The sequence below is a fragment of the Prinia subflava genome, chromosome 3 (assembly GCF_021018805.1).
Source record: "Prinia subflava isolate CZ2003 ecotype Zambia chromosome 3, Cam_Psub_1.2, whole genome shotgun sequence".
Classification (NCBI taxonomy): domain Eukaryota; kingdom Metazoa; phylum Chordata; class Aves; order Passeriformes; family Cisticolidae; genus Prinia; species Prinia subflava.
In genome coordinates, this window is record NC_086249.1 from 14,244,118 (window position 1) to 14,260,953 (window position 16,836).

Genomic DNA, 16,836 nt, shown 5'->3' on the forward strand with positions numbered 1-16,836 from the left:
GTGACAAGCAGAGGTCTTAGGTAGGTCACAGTGATATCAAAAAGGGACTTTTGTCATTGCAGAGAAATTCTTGCTCAGGCAGAAGAGGTTATGTCAGTGTAAGGCAAAATGGGAGAGAAGCAAAGGTCTTTGTGCCCAAGACAGTTTTATACGGGCAATAACCTCCCTTTGATGAGCTGGCTGAGCCTGGGGACGTGATTCATCTGGTGCTAATGAGCTTTCTGCTGCCTCCAAACACCTGAGACAACACAGGGTGTCTCAGAGGGTAGCTGACTACAGTTAGGAACTTGCTTTCTTGTGCTGGAGACTTTTATTATGCTGACTGCTGTTCGGGCTGTGTTTGGTTGAGAAAGGTGGAGGAAGTGGAAAACTGTTATTCTGAGAAGATCTTTGTGCAGAGGTCTGTGTTAGAGGTTCAAGGCCAAGCAATAGATCTTAGAAACGGAATGAGTTTCTCAACACAGCTTTTGTGTTGCTCAGCAGCCAGGAAAACAAGCTAAGGATAATGGCTTTTGAGAAAGTAAAGACTAAATAACTTTCAGTTTTCTCATTAAAATCTTCTCATTATTTAAAAAGATATTCGCCTAAGACAGCAAGCTGCTGTTTTGTGTTTCAGACTTCCTCTGAACTTGGGCCTCTGAAAAGTTTATACTGTTAGGCAGACAGAAAGAGCAAAAACAAAGTGGAAGGAACTGCTAGCTGAAGGTAACAAAGCCCACCCAGGAATCAAATCCAGGCTGCATTAACCCCCCACCCTGCATGCAGCCTGAGGATGCTGACTGGGCCAGTACCAGCCTACTCTGGATTGGTGAGTGACACGAAGTCTTTATTCTTATGAAAAAAAGTACAGTCCCTGATAAGAGCCTGGATATGCCTTGTCTTTTTAACAGCAAAGTTAACCAGTGGAGGAGGCTTTGCATGTAAATGAGGCTCTCTTCAGATTTCAAATCTAATCAAAGTGGAATTCAACTTTCTTCTAAAGGATATGCAAACTAGTTGGTCAAACATCCTTCAGCCTCTAAGTTTATCATCAGCCCAACGTCAGTCTGGAAATCCCAACTTTCTTAAGAGATGATAAATGTTATCTGCCAATCTCTTCCACTGAATAAACTCTGTTTGATCTGCATTAATCACACTTGGCAGAAGCTGCTCAAGCCTGCTAGCAGCAATCCTGGTGAACAGCTTGGCATCATTGCTTAATAATGAAGTGGAACAGTATGAAAAAAAATATGAAGGAGCCTCCTTTTCATTGCCACCCCAAAGTTAATGAAACACACATTAAAATGTATGGTTTGAAATATTCAATAGATCTGAAACTGTCTTCTTGTAATCATATTATTGCTCTCAAGGGCAAAACATATCCCTTTCTTTTTCACTTTTCTGATACAATGATATGTGTCAGAAGTGCACAGAAATACCAGATACTTCTGTAATTTTTGATATTTTTATAATTTTAATAAAGGAGCATTCGATGTCCTGAATTAATCTTCACAAATTTTGCCCAAGAATGTTTGACTCATTATCGCTTCCACTCTAATATGCTCAAGCACAGTTCAGAGCTCAGCAATTCCTGCCATTTTCCTTAGTAAGGAGAGAGGGTCTGGGACAGGTCTGTGCATCACTTCAGCCCAGCAAACCCTATTTTGGGGTGGGCTTTCCAGACATCAGGCAGTGACTGGAACACATGCTGAGAACTGCCACAGAAATGCTCTGTCTGGGTGCAGGTTCTCATCCAGAAAATGCTTCAAAAACCTTTTCCAGTGACTTTTAGTGTGTGGCTGCACTAACCTCAGTGGGACTGTTGACAGAGGGAGAGTCTAGCACAGCAATAAGGAATTGATAGAAACATCTATTAGAGTGCTCAGGGAGAGTGAGAAATGTGCTCCTGGGGGGTTACATGGCACCTGCCTTGGTTCTGGATAAATGAGAAGAGGCAGTAATAAAGAAAGTGAGTGGAGGGGGAAGTACAGAGAGTGGAGTCACAGCACTGGAAAATGAGATGTAAGAATGGAAGAGAAAAGAACAGAGGAGACAAAGTGAAAACAGTGAAAATGTTTAGTTTGTTTGTGGCTAGATGGGGAAAATGATGGTTTTTAAGAAGGGAAAGGTCTTCTCCAAAACCTCCCATGCAGTTTCTGAGTGTGCAAGGCCCACTCACAGTGTTCCACTGAGGAATCTCTCTTGTAAAAGAGAGCTTTGGCAAAACCAGCATGATTGACAAAGGAAAAAACACCAATTAACTTTCCCTCCCTAAAAAAAATTAGTAGACTTCTCCAGAGACATTGAAAATATTTCCATGTTAGGAGTGTGCAGGGATGTAAGGGTAACACAGCTGATCTTTATAAATGTTCATTCAATCTCAGCTTAAGCCTTGAATTTTTGAAACTAAAAGACAACTTAAACACAGGTTTTTTGAAGCATCATCATCATCATTTTGTGATCCTCTGGGCTTTTTCCTAAACTTTTATTTCTGAGGATTGAAGTTGCTTTAAAACATATTAATAAGTATAAAAAGCATATTTCATCCTAGTATTCCAATAGATTCAATGAATCCATCCTGTTAAAATATAAACTTCTTCCTCTAGCCTATAATATACCCTACCATTGGGGTTTTTTCTAATTAAAAGGTTTGTAATTTCAGTCCTGAGAGACACATGCCCTATGAAATCACGTAACATTGTAGTTAAAGTAAAAATGAACCTTCTTCTTTTTCTCAGGAATTTATTGCATTGCACAATATTTTTACAGAATGGAAAGGTTTAGAAAGAATAAAAAAAAAAATTAGAGCATAAACATACATTAGATAAGACATTAGCATAATGTATGACATTTTTCTGAAGCTTGTATATTTAGACAAGGAAATTAAGAAGCAATTAATGAAGTTATCACATTTTCAAAGACATGACTAAATACTTCAGTTTAGCGCTGGCCACAGAAGCTTTCTTTCTTAAAACAAATAAAAAGTTAATTACTAAAATTTTACTTAGAAACTTGAACTTTCACATTGGACACACAGAAGTCCATGAAAAGATATAATTAATTGCTAGTGGGCCAAAATATTTCTTATTACTGGTAACATGTATTTTCTTTCTTGCAGACACCTACACTGATGTCTCATTAATTTACAGGGATTTGCTACATATTCATGTCACTTTTTGGCCGTGCCCACAAATAAGTTACGTTTTTAATTCAATTTCATTAAAGAATTGCAGTGTCCATATGGCAATATATATGTAATGCATACTATATTAATTCAAATTACTCTCCCTTCTCTAAGAAACTGTCAGTTTAATGAGACATCACAAATAAAGTTCAATCTGAAAAAAAAATATCTCACTTATAATTGCTCAAAGCATGCATTCTCCCTCCAAGCTTCATTTTCACTGCATGTGTAATGTTTTTAAAGTGGTGTTGAATGTAACGCATTTTACTCTGAACACTCTTTACTTTCTGTCTCGAGTTTCCCTCTTGATATAAGAGGGAAAAGTTGAAATTGCTTCTAGACAATTCTTCCCCTAAATCTAGAAGATTTAGGGGAAGCACTAGAATACAGATTAAATTCTGTACAAGGTTTTGATAAGTCAGGAGTCCACTATGTCAGAAGCAATTAGGCTAACCAATAATGAGACAATGTTAATTAATTCATGTGCTTGTACTGGGGCATCCTTTTACAAACTTATGTATATGTATGTATATATGTGTGTATATATATATATATATAATATATATGAAGTGACTAATGCCACATCCTTTTGTCTCTATTATTCAAAGGAACATTTTCTAAAGCCTCTACTGAAAACTGAATCTGATCACACAAAACCGGAAAAGTATAATAAAGGGAAAGAATATATATGACAAGAAAGAAATGTATGAAAGTAGATCTATCAAAAAAGTATAGACCCAAAATAGGGGCCATTATGGAAACAAAAAAATTATGGTTAAAATTTTCAAAAGTATTTTATTCCCAGGTTCCAAAACAGTAGACTACACTAAATTGAATTTTACATCCATCTCCTGGAATATTTACTCTCAGACACATTTTAAACCCAGGAGTCTAAAAACAACTATTGCCCAAGTGCACTTTTGTTAGGAAGTTTTGTATCTGAATGTAGATGGTGAGACAAAGAATAATTTATAATGGCATGATACATACATATTGGTAACCACAGTGTCTCAAATTCTTATTTTTCTTTTGATTTTTTTGGGGGGTTTGTGTAAATGGCAAGATTCTTGCAATTTCAGTTCTAAAACAACTGTATGATTGGAAAAGGATAATTTATGGAGAACAGTGCTGTTTTGGAAACATGCAGCTTTTAGTATCAATCTGAATTTTTCAGATAAAGGGTAAAAATTGTATTGAGTAATATAGAACACAGAAGACCTTTTCAAAGGTTAATGTAAATAGCAGGAAACCATTTAGACTATTCTTTTTTTATTATTATTTTGTTTATTAAGATTAAAGGACTTATTGCTGTTCTGAAGTGAAACTTCAGTACCCTGGGGAAGGAAAAAACCTTTGCTTAGGAATTCAGGTACTGCTTACAGACATGTGCTCTATGGTGTAAAATATCTGAGGATACTGCTACATAGGATTCTTAAAAACTTGGAAGATGATTGGCAAGTTGGAAACCTTTCCTTGCTTCAACATAGGTTTTATTAGCCATGTATTTACACCTTAGAGAAAATGCTCATTATTTATGAATAAATTCACTTAGCACATCAAAATTAAAATGCTAAGCACTCTGCTGTCTTTCTTTCAAAACATCTCGTCATTGCAGGATAGGCAGGATTGTGAAGGACCTGGAGATTAGGAGGTGATCCCAGGATCATGAGCAATGAATGCATGTGCATGCTGACTAAATGGACTTGATCAAGACGTTATAAATATCATTGTCAAGGAGATGTAAAAGTGGTGGAAACACACTTCCAAAGATGGCTCATCAGGATTTCTGGTAAGCACATTTTGGCTTCATTTTCTGCTGTAATCTTTGGTGTGGACAACCAAACCATTCCCCAGATTTTACTTTCACAACTGCAAGCAGCTGAGGTAAATGTACTTATCTTTCCAAGGGAAGAAACCAAGCATTGCCAATGGCAGCTTGAGGGCTACCACTCTGAATTTTCCTCCTATGAGGATGTGACTCTCTGGGTAACCTGCCAGGTCTCTTTCCTTACCTCTTTTTCTCAAGTCTCAAGTTTGGTGTTGGTGTTCTCTCATGCTTGTTTAAACCCTGTCACTCCTGGTGACCACGGCTGTGTTTTTACTGTAAACTCATCTAGAACTTCTGACAGAACTTGAAGTGTAAACAAGTAAACAAGCAAACAAATAAACAAATAAGTCTGTTCAGAGTGATGGCAGATTCGTACTTGTCTTCCAGGTAGCTGACAGTGACTCAACTCTTTCCAAATAAATGCCAGCTTTCTGTGAGCAAAACCACATTAGAGTGGATAAAATGACGTGAGAACCTTTAAAAAAACAAAGCACAGCATAGAAGTGTAGTGTCACTTAAAAATCCCAATTAAAATCTAAAAAAACCACCATACATAGTATACTTGAGGTATTGGATCACACACTGCAGATAAAACTAAAAAAGCATCACCTGACTTGTGGAGCAGAAAAGAAACCTTGTTTGAACATAAACAAATGAGTCTGGCAGGGTTATTTTTGGCCTGTTTTTAGAGAAACAGAAATGCAGACATCTGACTACAACGAATGCATTCAGAAGCAATGGTTAGAATCATTACTTTTGGTAATTAGAAAAAACTGCAGTATTTTTTCAATATTGAGATATAATGACAAGCACCCAGGAGTAATAATTCCTTTTCTTTGACATATGGGAAGTTTTTAATTTTTATTTTAACAGTGAGAGTTATACTATAGAATCCAGAATTTGGAAGAGCATAGATTTGAGCATGTGCAAGTGCAGTTTTAATATTTCTTTTAATACAAGTAGCCAAGATTCTTTTACCTCTCAGTTTAACCCTCACATATGGTCAAGAGTCTTCCTTGCAATTATTTTGTACCTTTACTACTCAGAAAAAAAAAAAAAAAGCATCAGATTGTGAATGTGTCAGAGTTCTGATGGTGATGCAGGGACATGTCTTGGCAGTGTTACATCTTTGTAAGAATGCTTGCCAAAAAGATGCGATAATATTGCCACATCACATCCCTCAGTCAACACAGATTCCCTTTAAGAGCCTTGGCTACTGTGTCTTCAGGGAGTTGATTTGATTGCTTACAGGCCTAGGAGCTCACACAGCAGATCTTCCTCTGTTTTCACTCATGGAATTTTCAAACACTCCCCAGTTTTCTGGAGTTAAACTAGACAAATACATGTAAGCTAATTTGATTATTTGTTATGACAAGGTTAACTTGATTATTATGACTTTGAGGTTTTGAGATCCAACTCTGTCATCATCTATGTTGCCAGGTGATGCTTTTTTCCCCTAAGAATTTCAAAAATAGAACCAGTCCAGATTTAACTGTATGTTTGACTTCCCACAGCGTTTATTCCAAGGTATCTCTCTTAGGCATCTGACCACCAGCAACCTCCTTTATCCCTGTGGCCCTTCATCCCTTGCTTTGAAGATGAATTAAGCCCCTTGCCATAATCAGCTTGACAACTCTGAATTTAAGTTAATGTTTGCAGTTGTTGTTGTCTCCCAGTGCTGACAGAATTAGTGGCAGCCCTCCTCAAACCCATCAATGCTTTTCCTGTAGGCAAAATAACTGCAAAGAAAAAAACAGTGAAACTAAGAATGAGACGATGAAGCAAGCATCTCTAAACAAGGCATGATACATAGCAGGTAATAGCTGCAAAACAATTAGACCTTGTTTGATAAAAACACATTCCTGCTTTGTCTTCAGATGCATGTCCTGCTGTGAGCTCATGGCTAATTGTTTAAAATGTTTCCCTCTAGCCTCTTCCTTTGTATTTTTTTTTTAATTCTTTCTATACTCATGACTAGTAACAGCTACTGCTTCACACTGGTACAAGCAGCCAAGTCTGAACAAGTAGCAGACTGATCCATTCCTTGTAGTCCCTGTCCTTAAAGTCCTTGTCCTATAGCAATGACATAGAGAAGTTTCATCTTTAACTGAATATGTGGAAAAGAGAACCAAATTTTCTGTGATGTATTTGCACCTGAGCTATTTGATAGAGACAATGAAAGGAGCATACATTTGTTATTGACTGGGGAAGGGGAGCTAAATGCTCTGCCATCTGGGGATTTTATCGAGCAGTGCTGTGAAATATTCTAAAATGAAAGTGAGCAGCCTGATCCGTGTGTTGGACAAGGAGAGAATGATTTGAATCAAATTTGCTTCCCTGGGATCTAAGACAGTATTGGTCATCATAACCTTGGAGCTAAAATAGGTGTAATTGCTTTCCTGCAATTATAGGTGGAGTTCATATAGGAATAGTTTCTAAAAGGGCGAGGGAAGTATCCACCAACAGACAACGATTGCAAGCCAAATTATCTGCCCTTAGAAACAGATACAACCCCACTGACACTGGAGGAGATTTATCCACTTACAATAGCAAAGATCTGCCTTCTTACTGAGGTTTGTTGTTGCACACATTGTGCCCCAGGGTCATTCTGTAATTACTATAGAAAATAGTGTACTTACTTGATAACTTCTTCGAGCAGAAAAGCAATTAGCCTGCCAAGTGACTTGATGTTCCTAAGAAGGTACTGGAGTTTTGGAGGCTGGAGGTTTTAGCAGAAATAAGTGGAAGTGAAAGAGGGAAAAAGTCTGACTGGCAGAGTACAGAGGAGAGGTCTGGCTAGGAAGACAGAGATGGCCACTTTAGGAATTACAGTTCCCAACAAAAACTCAAAGCTTTGATGCGATACCAAACTCAGAAAAATACTTTGCTGCCAGCTCATGGTACAGGGCCCTTGCAATAGTGAGAAAAACTACTGGAGATTCTGACTGAACAATTTGCTCAGGCTATTCTAGGCTGGTGAGCAGTAGCCACATTCTACAAGATCAGTTTTGATCACATCTTTTTGATCTAAAATATTATTGGTGCAAAAAGGAAAGAGATCCTTCTCTACAGAAGTGTTATTACCTTATGAATATCATTGCTAATGTGTAAAATGCTGCTTGACCAGTGCTTCAGCCAAGTTTACTGGGTTAGGATGGTGCTGGTGAAATCTCAGTGTGTTGGGCATAAAGGCAGAGATGGAAATGTTAGTGGATATCTCAGATTGTTGCAGTATTGTTATCAAAATAGCAGAAAGTGTTATTATTTTGTTATGGAAATCAAGACAATTTCTCTCAAACAGAAAAGAGATGCAACACATGATGGACTGTGCAAAGTCTGAAAAAACTGCTTAGGTGGTTGGGAATTGAAGAATAAATTAAAGTGCAGCAACCCTAAAGAATAATAACCATTTTTTGACTCTGTTAGAGGGGAAAATGATTTTGCAAAGTGTGATTTACCTGATTCCGTAGAGCAGGCTGTATTGCAAGCCTCTGTTGCATTTTCTTTTCTCTTTATTACTCTCAAAAAACAATTTGGAATCAATATGATGGGGAATATTGGAGTGTCAGTATCTATTGAAAATGATCTGGTTTATGCTGATCTGATCTAATTAAAATCAATGCAGATATCTTTAGAAAAATGTTTTCTTCTGGGAAGAAGCCACATAGGGTTATTGGGTAAATAAAATGTTCCCAAATGTCTGCTTTTTTTGAGAAAATGTTTATGTGACTGAATCTCTGCTAACATTCTTTTTTATCATGTAAACTAGATCAAAAATGAAGATACTCATAATTCATAGTAAAATTTATTTTAAGAGATGAGATTACACGTATATAAATATGTAAAATAATTTTTTCACACTGTACACTACTGACAAATTGAACAAATAGACTTAATGTTGGAACAAATAGAATGTTAAGTCCACATATATCTAAAAGCTTTATGTTTCTGGATGCAGGAGAAATATTAAGATTATATTTCCTCACCTACTTTCAAAAAATGAAAACAAAACACCAGCCACTCAACAACACAAACTCATTTTAAAATCCCAACCAAGTTCCTTGAAGGCTCTTGCCAGCCTGATTTGAGTTTTGTAAGTCACTGTAAACTCAAAAGAAAACGAATCTGTGCAATGCAATTCCTCTGAGGAGACAAGTAACACAGACTAGATCTAACAAAAAGGAGGGTTAATTTTTCCTTCAGACTAGAATGCACATCATCTAAGTTCATAAATTCGTCTTGAAATCACTTTTTAAGCTTAAAAAAAAAAAAAAAAGGAAGGGGTGGGACACAGTTGCAAGTTGTTATTTTTAAGGGGAACTTTTAAAGTTAGTTTTCACTTTCATTTTAAAAGGAGAAATATATTTTCTGTGTTCAAGAAAGTAAATTCTGGTTAAATTTAGGTGGCCATCAAGCTCTGTGGTGACAAAAACCCCAGTAAGAGCAGTTTCAAGACAGAATTCACTTCATGCATCATCTCAGAGGATGTATGACAGCAGGAGTTCTCACTGCTCCTCAGAGACTGCAGCTGGTGGGAGGCTTCCTGAGGGAGCAAGAGAAACAGGAGCACAAGAAATGCAGAAGGTCTCATAAACACCAGTGGTTTTATCCTTTCCTATTTTCCAGCTTTTGTTGGGACAAAATCCTGCAGATTCATGTCCAGGGATCCCACAGGTCTCACCTAAAGGAGTGAAATCTCCAAGGTAAGGAAAACACAGGTGGTTTTATAACAGATACATATTTTTGAGCATGTATCATTTTTCAGGGATATTAGATGTAAGAACAAATGTGATGAACTAGTTAAGCTCAAGTCTAAGCCTGTCATTGCTGCAAGCTGGGAGTAAGAGTTGTAGCCAGCAGAGTTCAGTCTGCAAGTATTTAACATCCATATGCAATGTCAAATAATTTTCTAGGGCCAGATAGTCACGAATAAAAGTTCACAGATTAATTCCACAGTTTTCTCTGCTACAATTTTTAATGAGTTCTCTCACTTAGATGTAGATTTACATAAGGCAGCCCGTTAAAAATTAAATTGAGATGCTTCCACCATAAATCTGAACATGCTGTAACATCAAACTCTACTTGGGCAAAGTAAACTTTTGCAGATTTTTTTTGGCAACATTTAATTTTTGCATTGGCTTTGGAATGCAATTTACTGACAGTTTTTTGATCTTGTAAAGGTTCTTTAGATACCTTGAAGAAAAGACTGCTTTCACTCTATACTCTGTTGTAATGACTTTTATGTGTATTTATCCCACATATTGCCCTCAGCCCCTTCACTCCAGTATAAAACATTTAGTGGTGGAGCTTGTACAAGGTAGGCTGTGTACATTCACAGGTAAAAACAGTTTTAATGCAATTAAATCAGCTAATTGTGAGAGCAAACCTCAGAGTAATGCTTGTCCTGTCACTATAGAAAGCTGTACCCAAGAGGAAAATGTCATGGGGTTATCAGAGGTGACTCCTGATGCAAGGTGTCTTGCCTATTATTTCCAGCTATGGAAGTTTCACAAACTCACCCTCTTGTAAATCACTGTGCTTGCTTTGATGTATCCCCTGCTTTTGATTGCATTTACAGCAGCTTTTCTTCTCTCATTCCACATGCACTCAAATTACCCATCCTGGCAGCTGTTTGCAGTGAGCCAGCATCATGGTTTTAATGAGCTGGTTTGTGGAAATATATTTTTTTTTTCCCTCTGAAGACATATCAGGCGTTGCAGACCTCTAATTAGTGATACTTATAGTTAAAGTTCAATAGTCAAGTCTTTTGAGGCATTAAGAGATTATATTCTTTAATAGCTCTGAAATTAATGAAAACCATCCTTTTTGCTTCTCATTTCTCAGCTTTACCCATACCAGGATATAATTTGGTGTCACGGAATGTGTGCATTATGTCTCCAAGAGGCTGTACTGGTGCACTGGCATGTCACCAGAGCAGGGAGAAAGCCCTTGTCTATCAGACAACAATGAAATCCAAAAAACTGAGTGAATCAAAATGAATTTGTGTGTGTGTGTGTTTCTGTCAGGGAGAACTTCTACTTTTTTATCCTTGGCTATGATCTTACAATAGATCAAGTTGTCCATTCTCTTTCATTTGACTGACAGCAGAGCCAACACTTGCTGTTACTTTTTTTCATTCCTCACGTTTCCTTTCACCGTTTTTTTTTAAGTTCATTTTTCTCTCTTCCTCTCCGGAGATCCATCACAGCAGCATGCAGCTCCCAAGTGTAATGTTTGATTTGTTTGGCAGTGTATGTCTAAATCAAAGAGAAGGGGCAGAAAGTATCCTGACTGATGTGAAACCTTATAATGATTTTCTTCCATAATCCCTCACAGAGTGTCACTCAAAGAAAAGCTAAATAATTACTTTAAAACAAGACCTCAGAGTTTCATGATGATGTTCTGCATGTCAAAAGCTCATTCTGTATCTCAGTTGCAAGGAACAGTCTGTCTTGTCAAACAGTCAGTCAATTAAAGAAAAAACAAACAACCAAACAACAACTCAAAATCCAAAACACAAAGGAGCCAAAAACTTGAAATATTCCCTAACAAATCAGTGATCCCAGCTAGTTGGAGGAGCCATAAAAATTGATCCCAGATATCCCAAATATTCCTTTCTGTGATTAATGTGTTAGAGCAAAAGTCAATGAAGACTGCCTTGAGTTACTTTCCCACCAAATTAAGGATATTGAGTTGTCAATACACCTCAGGCTTTACAGACCTTATCAGATGTAGCTAAAATCTGCAGTGTAAGAGCATTTTTTTCTACTGGAGTGTTCAATTGAAGAGTGATTTCAAGTGTTTGTTATCAAAACCAAAAAAATTCGGCAAATTTTAGACTCTTGTTTTTTAATGGAGTTGCTTATGTTCTGTAATTATGGAGTATATTTATTTATCTGTAGGGTTTGCAATTCTACTTCCAACACATCTCCTTGCTAGATATATCATTTTGTTCACCCTATTGCAGCATATTTTGGCACATTTAAAGAACACCTCAGTCCTTGAGTGCAGCTCTCCCAGGTTTTAAGGCAGGGTAAAGGAAACCTCCCAGTGCATCTGCATGAGCTACCCTCCTGTGATAAACTTGTGGCAGAAGAAAAGGTGTCAACATTTCTTCAAAGGTGAATTCATTTCTTCTCTCTCTTGAGTTCTTCACAGTTTTTTAATATACTTTTGGCTTTTCTCATGTGTTCTGCTGAACACCCTCAAGTGCTGGAAAACTTGGAATCCACAGCCTGAGCCATAAATCCCCAAATGTCCACTTCAGTCTGGAGACCCCCTTGGCACCCAAGTTTTATCTTCTAAGCTGTTTGAGTTCTGTGAATACCCAGCAGCACAGCCCTCACACCTGAGCCACAATTTCCTCAGACCATTTTCCATGCTTTGAGAAGTCTGCTCTGCTGGGCAAATCCAGTGTATTGCAATTCCAGCAGTGATGGGCACTAGAAAACTGTAACCAGGGAAAATATCAGTCTCTAATCTTTGAACAACTTAATAATGCATCTCCCATCTGGGAAATGAAGGACTTCCTTTCTTAAATATCACCTTATACTGTTTTCCTACCAGATAATCATCCTTATTAACAATTAGAATCACAGTTGTCTTCATTTCCCCTTTATTGTCTGCTTGGCCTTCTGAATCTTGGACATTTTTGTAGGATGGTGGCAATGAAGTGTTTCTTTGCCTCGGACTAGTGAACATCTGTCTGCATAGAACATCACACAGGAAGGGCAAAGCTATGAACTGAAAATACTTCTGACCAAGGAAGATCAAGAACTGTATTTCTACTCTCAGGTAATTTTATCTTGGCATAATTGTTACCCTTTTGTCCTAAAACCCAGTCTTCCTCCTCAAAAATTCACTTTGTGTTCACATTTCCCATATAGATTTTATAGACTGTAGCCCTGAGTCAACATTTCAAATGCACATTTCTTTTGGGAACACTTGTGCTGTTTGGGGTGTTGTGAATCTTGTTGTTAATTGGAAGTCTCACTGCCTTTGTTCACTGAAGAGATAATTTTGGCCCTAAGCTGAATTTATGAACACAGAATTTGGCACTAGATTGCTCTGGCCTTTTATTTGCACATAAATGCAATGAGAAACCCAGATTGCTGAACTAAGGACATGGCCATCATTTCTGCCATAACTTGATTGTGCTGTATTAAATAATTATGCAAACATGAAAAAATGGCCATAGAGACAATGGTGAAAGACCTCAAAGTACCAAAGGAATGAAAGCTAATTTCATTCTCTTTTCTATTAGAATATTCAGAAATATTCTGGAGTACTTTATGGAATCATTAAAATATATGCTTATTTTATGCTCACATATCATTAAAAATAATACAAAACATAATTATTAGTTATTATGAATTTTTTTTCATGATGTGTATATGTGAGCTAGACTTTGCTGTTATTAGTAATTCAGCTGATGTGTAAAATTATACAAGACTGCATAAAAATAGAATCCAGCTTGTTGTAATGCTTTTTGTATTCAAATCATCCTGAGGTATTATATAGAATATGTTGTTGTTAGGTGCCATTAAAGACCTTCCATTAACTAGGAAAAGCTGTTTGATGTCTTCAAAGATAATTGAGAAGAAGTTTCATAACATAAGAAAAGCAAAAGCACCTAAAAAAGGAAAAGCATTCTAGAACAAATTTATCCTACAGAGAAAAAGCTGGGGAGAGAACTGACTTTTGTCCTCTCTTGGTCAATAGATGCTATTAAATCTCTAAAATCATATTAAACAATATTTTAGGGAACTGACTTAAATCCACGAGGGGAATAAAAAAGAATGAAGGCAGATATTTATTCTGAAATTTCATACTGTTGCAACTGTATTTCAGAGGCTGATGACATACCATGAGCATGTTATTATTCACTTTGGTCCGACAGCAAGGGTTAAGATAGGAATATCATCCCAGGCATTAGCCATTAATCTGGGTATCTCATTGCTTTACTAAGGTTTAGGTTATACAGATAATAACTCCAGGCCATATTCTGACACCTTTATTCATGCTGAATGGCATCTGAGGCAGCATCAGGTCCCACAAAAATCTGAGGGTTATTTACAGGGAAACGCATTAGTCAACGTAGAAGAATATTGTCCTTTGGCAACATCTGCAGATGGAATTGTGCTGTAAAACATTACTGCACCAGCCAGAGCAGGGTGTCATAATGGCTTTGTATACAAGTTTGAAACAGATTCTGAGATAGTGGCTCCTGATAATGTCATTTTTCTCTCTCTTTCAACGCGTGGCTCCTTGCCACAGAGGTGTAATGACAGTGCAATACTAACATTTTATCAAAGAATGACAGTCAAACCATGGATAGGAGTTATCAAAGTTATAACACCGAGACATGTTTGGGACTCAAAGTCAGGAAGAAATTTACCGTGTTGATCTTAAAAACTATTTTAGTTTAATGTAGACTTTGTGATTCTCTGCTTTGTGATTCTGCATCTTCTTCTCTTACTTGTATGGTTTTAGTGCTATATTCTGCAAAAAAAAACCACAGACAATTCTTTTAAAATGTACTTTAAACTTCTTTTGGGAGTAAATTAGACTCTTTTGGAGCCATTTCAGTCTACTTGAGTCTGTGTGATAGCCATAATATTGGAAAATATTATTGTGAGGCTTCTGACTGTAATATTTGCAAATGGTGAATCCCACTTTAATAACCTCAAAGAACTACACTTACAAGAAACTGGCTTTTGGGGAAATTAAAATAGCAGAGAAAAGAAATGGCAAAAATTAGCAAAGGAAAACCTGCATTTCAGGAGACAACAGAAAGAACACTTTATTTGATTTAGTCAGATATCCAGTTTCAGCACAATGATAGCAGTTTGTGTAATCAAAATCCCTCACATCCAGAGCTAATAGCAAAATACCAATTGTTGTTGTGCACTTCCTGATAGCACAGAAATGAGTGCATGCCAAGTACTCTTGCCAGCAGATGATCAACTTCGACTTCAAATACAGGAGCTCCAGGGGAATTTGGGGCCTGACCTTAGGCATCTCTGCCACTTGGATCCCATGGTGCTGCATCTGTGTCTTCAGCAAGATTTCTGAGGGAGAGACAGGTGCCTGTGCAAGTGAGAACATCCCAGGATGTCTTATAAGGCACTGAGGGGAATGAAGTAGAAAAAACCCTGCACTGCTGGCTGTGTCTCTCAGAGGTTTCCAGCACTGCAAACACCATGGGGAGGAGCTGACCAGATGTTGATGGGAGCTGCTCTCCTCTCCCAGGCAATAGTTGGTCCTGTAATGCCATACATGCATGTTATCAAGCTGCCAAGGCTGGTCCCAACATTGTCACCGTGTTGTTAACACAGGACAAAGAGCTTGCTTTGCTTGTGGAAGCTGGGAAAGCCTTTCTGGAGTCTTTCCAATCTTTTTGACCCAAGGGGCCAGACCTCTTGCCTGAGAGTGTTGAACCCTGTTAAGATGTGTGAGCTCCTGATGGGAGCTCTCAGGACAGAAGTTCACAGCTCAACAATTGAGGTATTTGAACTGCCCCCAGCTCCTTTTCAGGAGCTCCCAGTCCCTCTCTCTGGAGTAAAGATGGGTTCATGCTTCAAGGGGAAGTATAGTGGGCATGAGGATTTATCAAGCATGCTGAGGAGAGTCATCAGGCACTGAAACACTCCAGAGGACATCTCTCATCCATTCAGACAAGAAATGCTGGGTTTTGATAAGGTGTTTCAGGAGCTTTGCTTTTTCCCATGCTGAGAACTTCAGCCCCACTTAGTTTAGCAGTCATGGACAAAAGGGATGTGGCCCTAAAACGTGATCTCATTCTCACTTTCCTCCATCAGACAGTTCACCCAGCACAACCTTTCATGATTCACCTCCCTGGTTTTCACATTTACATTATTTGTGAAGGGGATTTTAAGGGAAACTGTTAGATGATCCTCAGAATGTTTATGTACTCCCTGGCTGTGCTGATACCCTGCTGTCAGCCTCTGCCACTGTCTTCTGCTGTTACCCAACAACTGCTGTCTCCTCTGAAGGTCTTTTGTGCTTTCTGTTTCTATTGCTGCCTTCTTTTACTTGTCTCCCCTTAAAAACTGCTCATTTGGCATATGAAAATGAGATTTTTCAGGAGTTAAATCTTGTCTGGTTGTGGATCTTTTTCATGGAATAACATTGAAGTGTCCATTACACGAAGGTGACTCTCTCTTGTCCCACTCTGTACCATCTGCTACTGCTGTCACTTTGCCAGGTTTCTGCAGAGCAAATAAAAGTTAGAGCTTTTCAGCCCAACAATGGGAAAGCCTTAGCCTGCCCCTCAAAACAGCTAAAACAATTTGTCTGAAAATCCCCTCTTCCTTTTCCTGAAGATGCCAATCCACATCAAAAAATTAGTCCAAAGGAGACGCGAGCAGTTTGGAAAATTTCATGTTAAGTGACAGGATGATGACAACATCCAAAACCGAGAAGAATTGTGCAGCTGTAAGATTGGCTGAAACTAAAGGCAGAACTTTTAATTAGAGTCTAGATAGTGAAAACAGCACAGCTACTGATACCAGGGCTAAACTCCACTCTTGGGTAACTATTTTGTAAGAAGTCCCTATCAACTTTCAGCAGAAACATTTGCACACATCCAGCTCTGAATTTCAGCCTGGATTTGCAGGAAATAATGTTTGATTTTGAATCTGGCATCATTATCAGTTAGAACTGCCATAATTTCTGTCATTATATATTCCATGCTATGAGGAGAATAGATAGCAGCAACATGTTAGGATGCTGACAAAAAAGATGAAATTTTTTAAGTATAATTACTTTACAATATAATCAGATTATACTATTGGACATTATAATACTTCATGACATGCTCAGT

At 37.8% G+C, this 16,836-nt stretch overlaps 1 long non-coding RNA gene across 8 annotated transcripts in view; it reads left to right on the forward strand.

The window, feature by feature from the left end:
* Positions 1-610: 610 nt before the first annotated feature.
* The window catches only part of LOC134548825 (uncharacterized), an 81,711-nt gene continuing 65,485 nt past the window's right edge, over positions 611-16,836 (forward strand). For all 8 annotated transcript variants that reach the window (XR_010079923.1, XR_010079926.1, XR_010079928.1 and 5 more), the window contains exons 1-4: positions 611-808; positions 4,779-4,952; positions 9,618-9,694; positions 12,649-12,785. This is a non-coding gene — a long non-coding RNA (uncharacterized LOC134548825). The remainder of the gene's footprint in view (positions 809-4,778; positions 4,953-9,617; positions 9,695-12,648; positions 12,786-16,836) is intronic.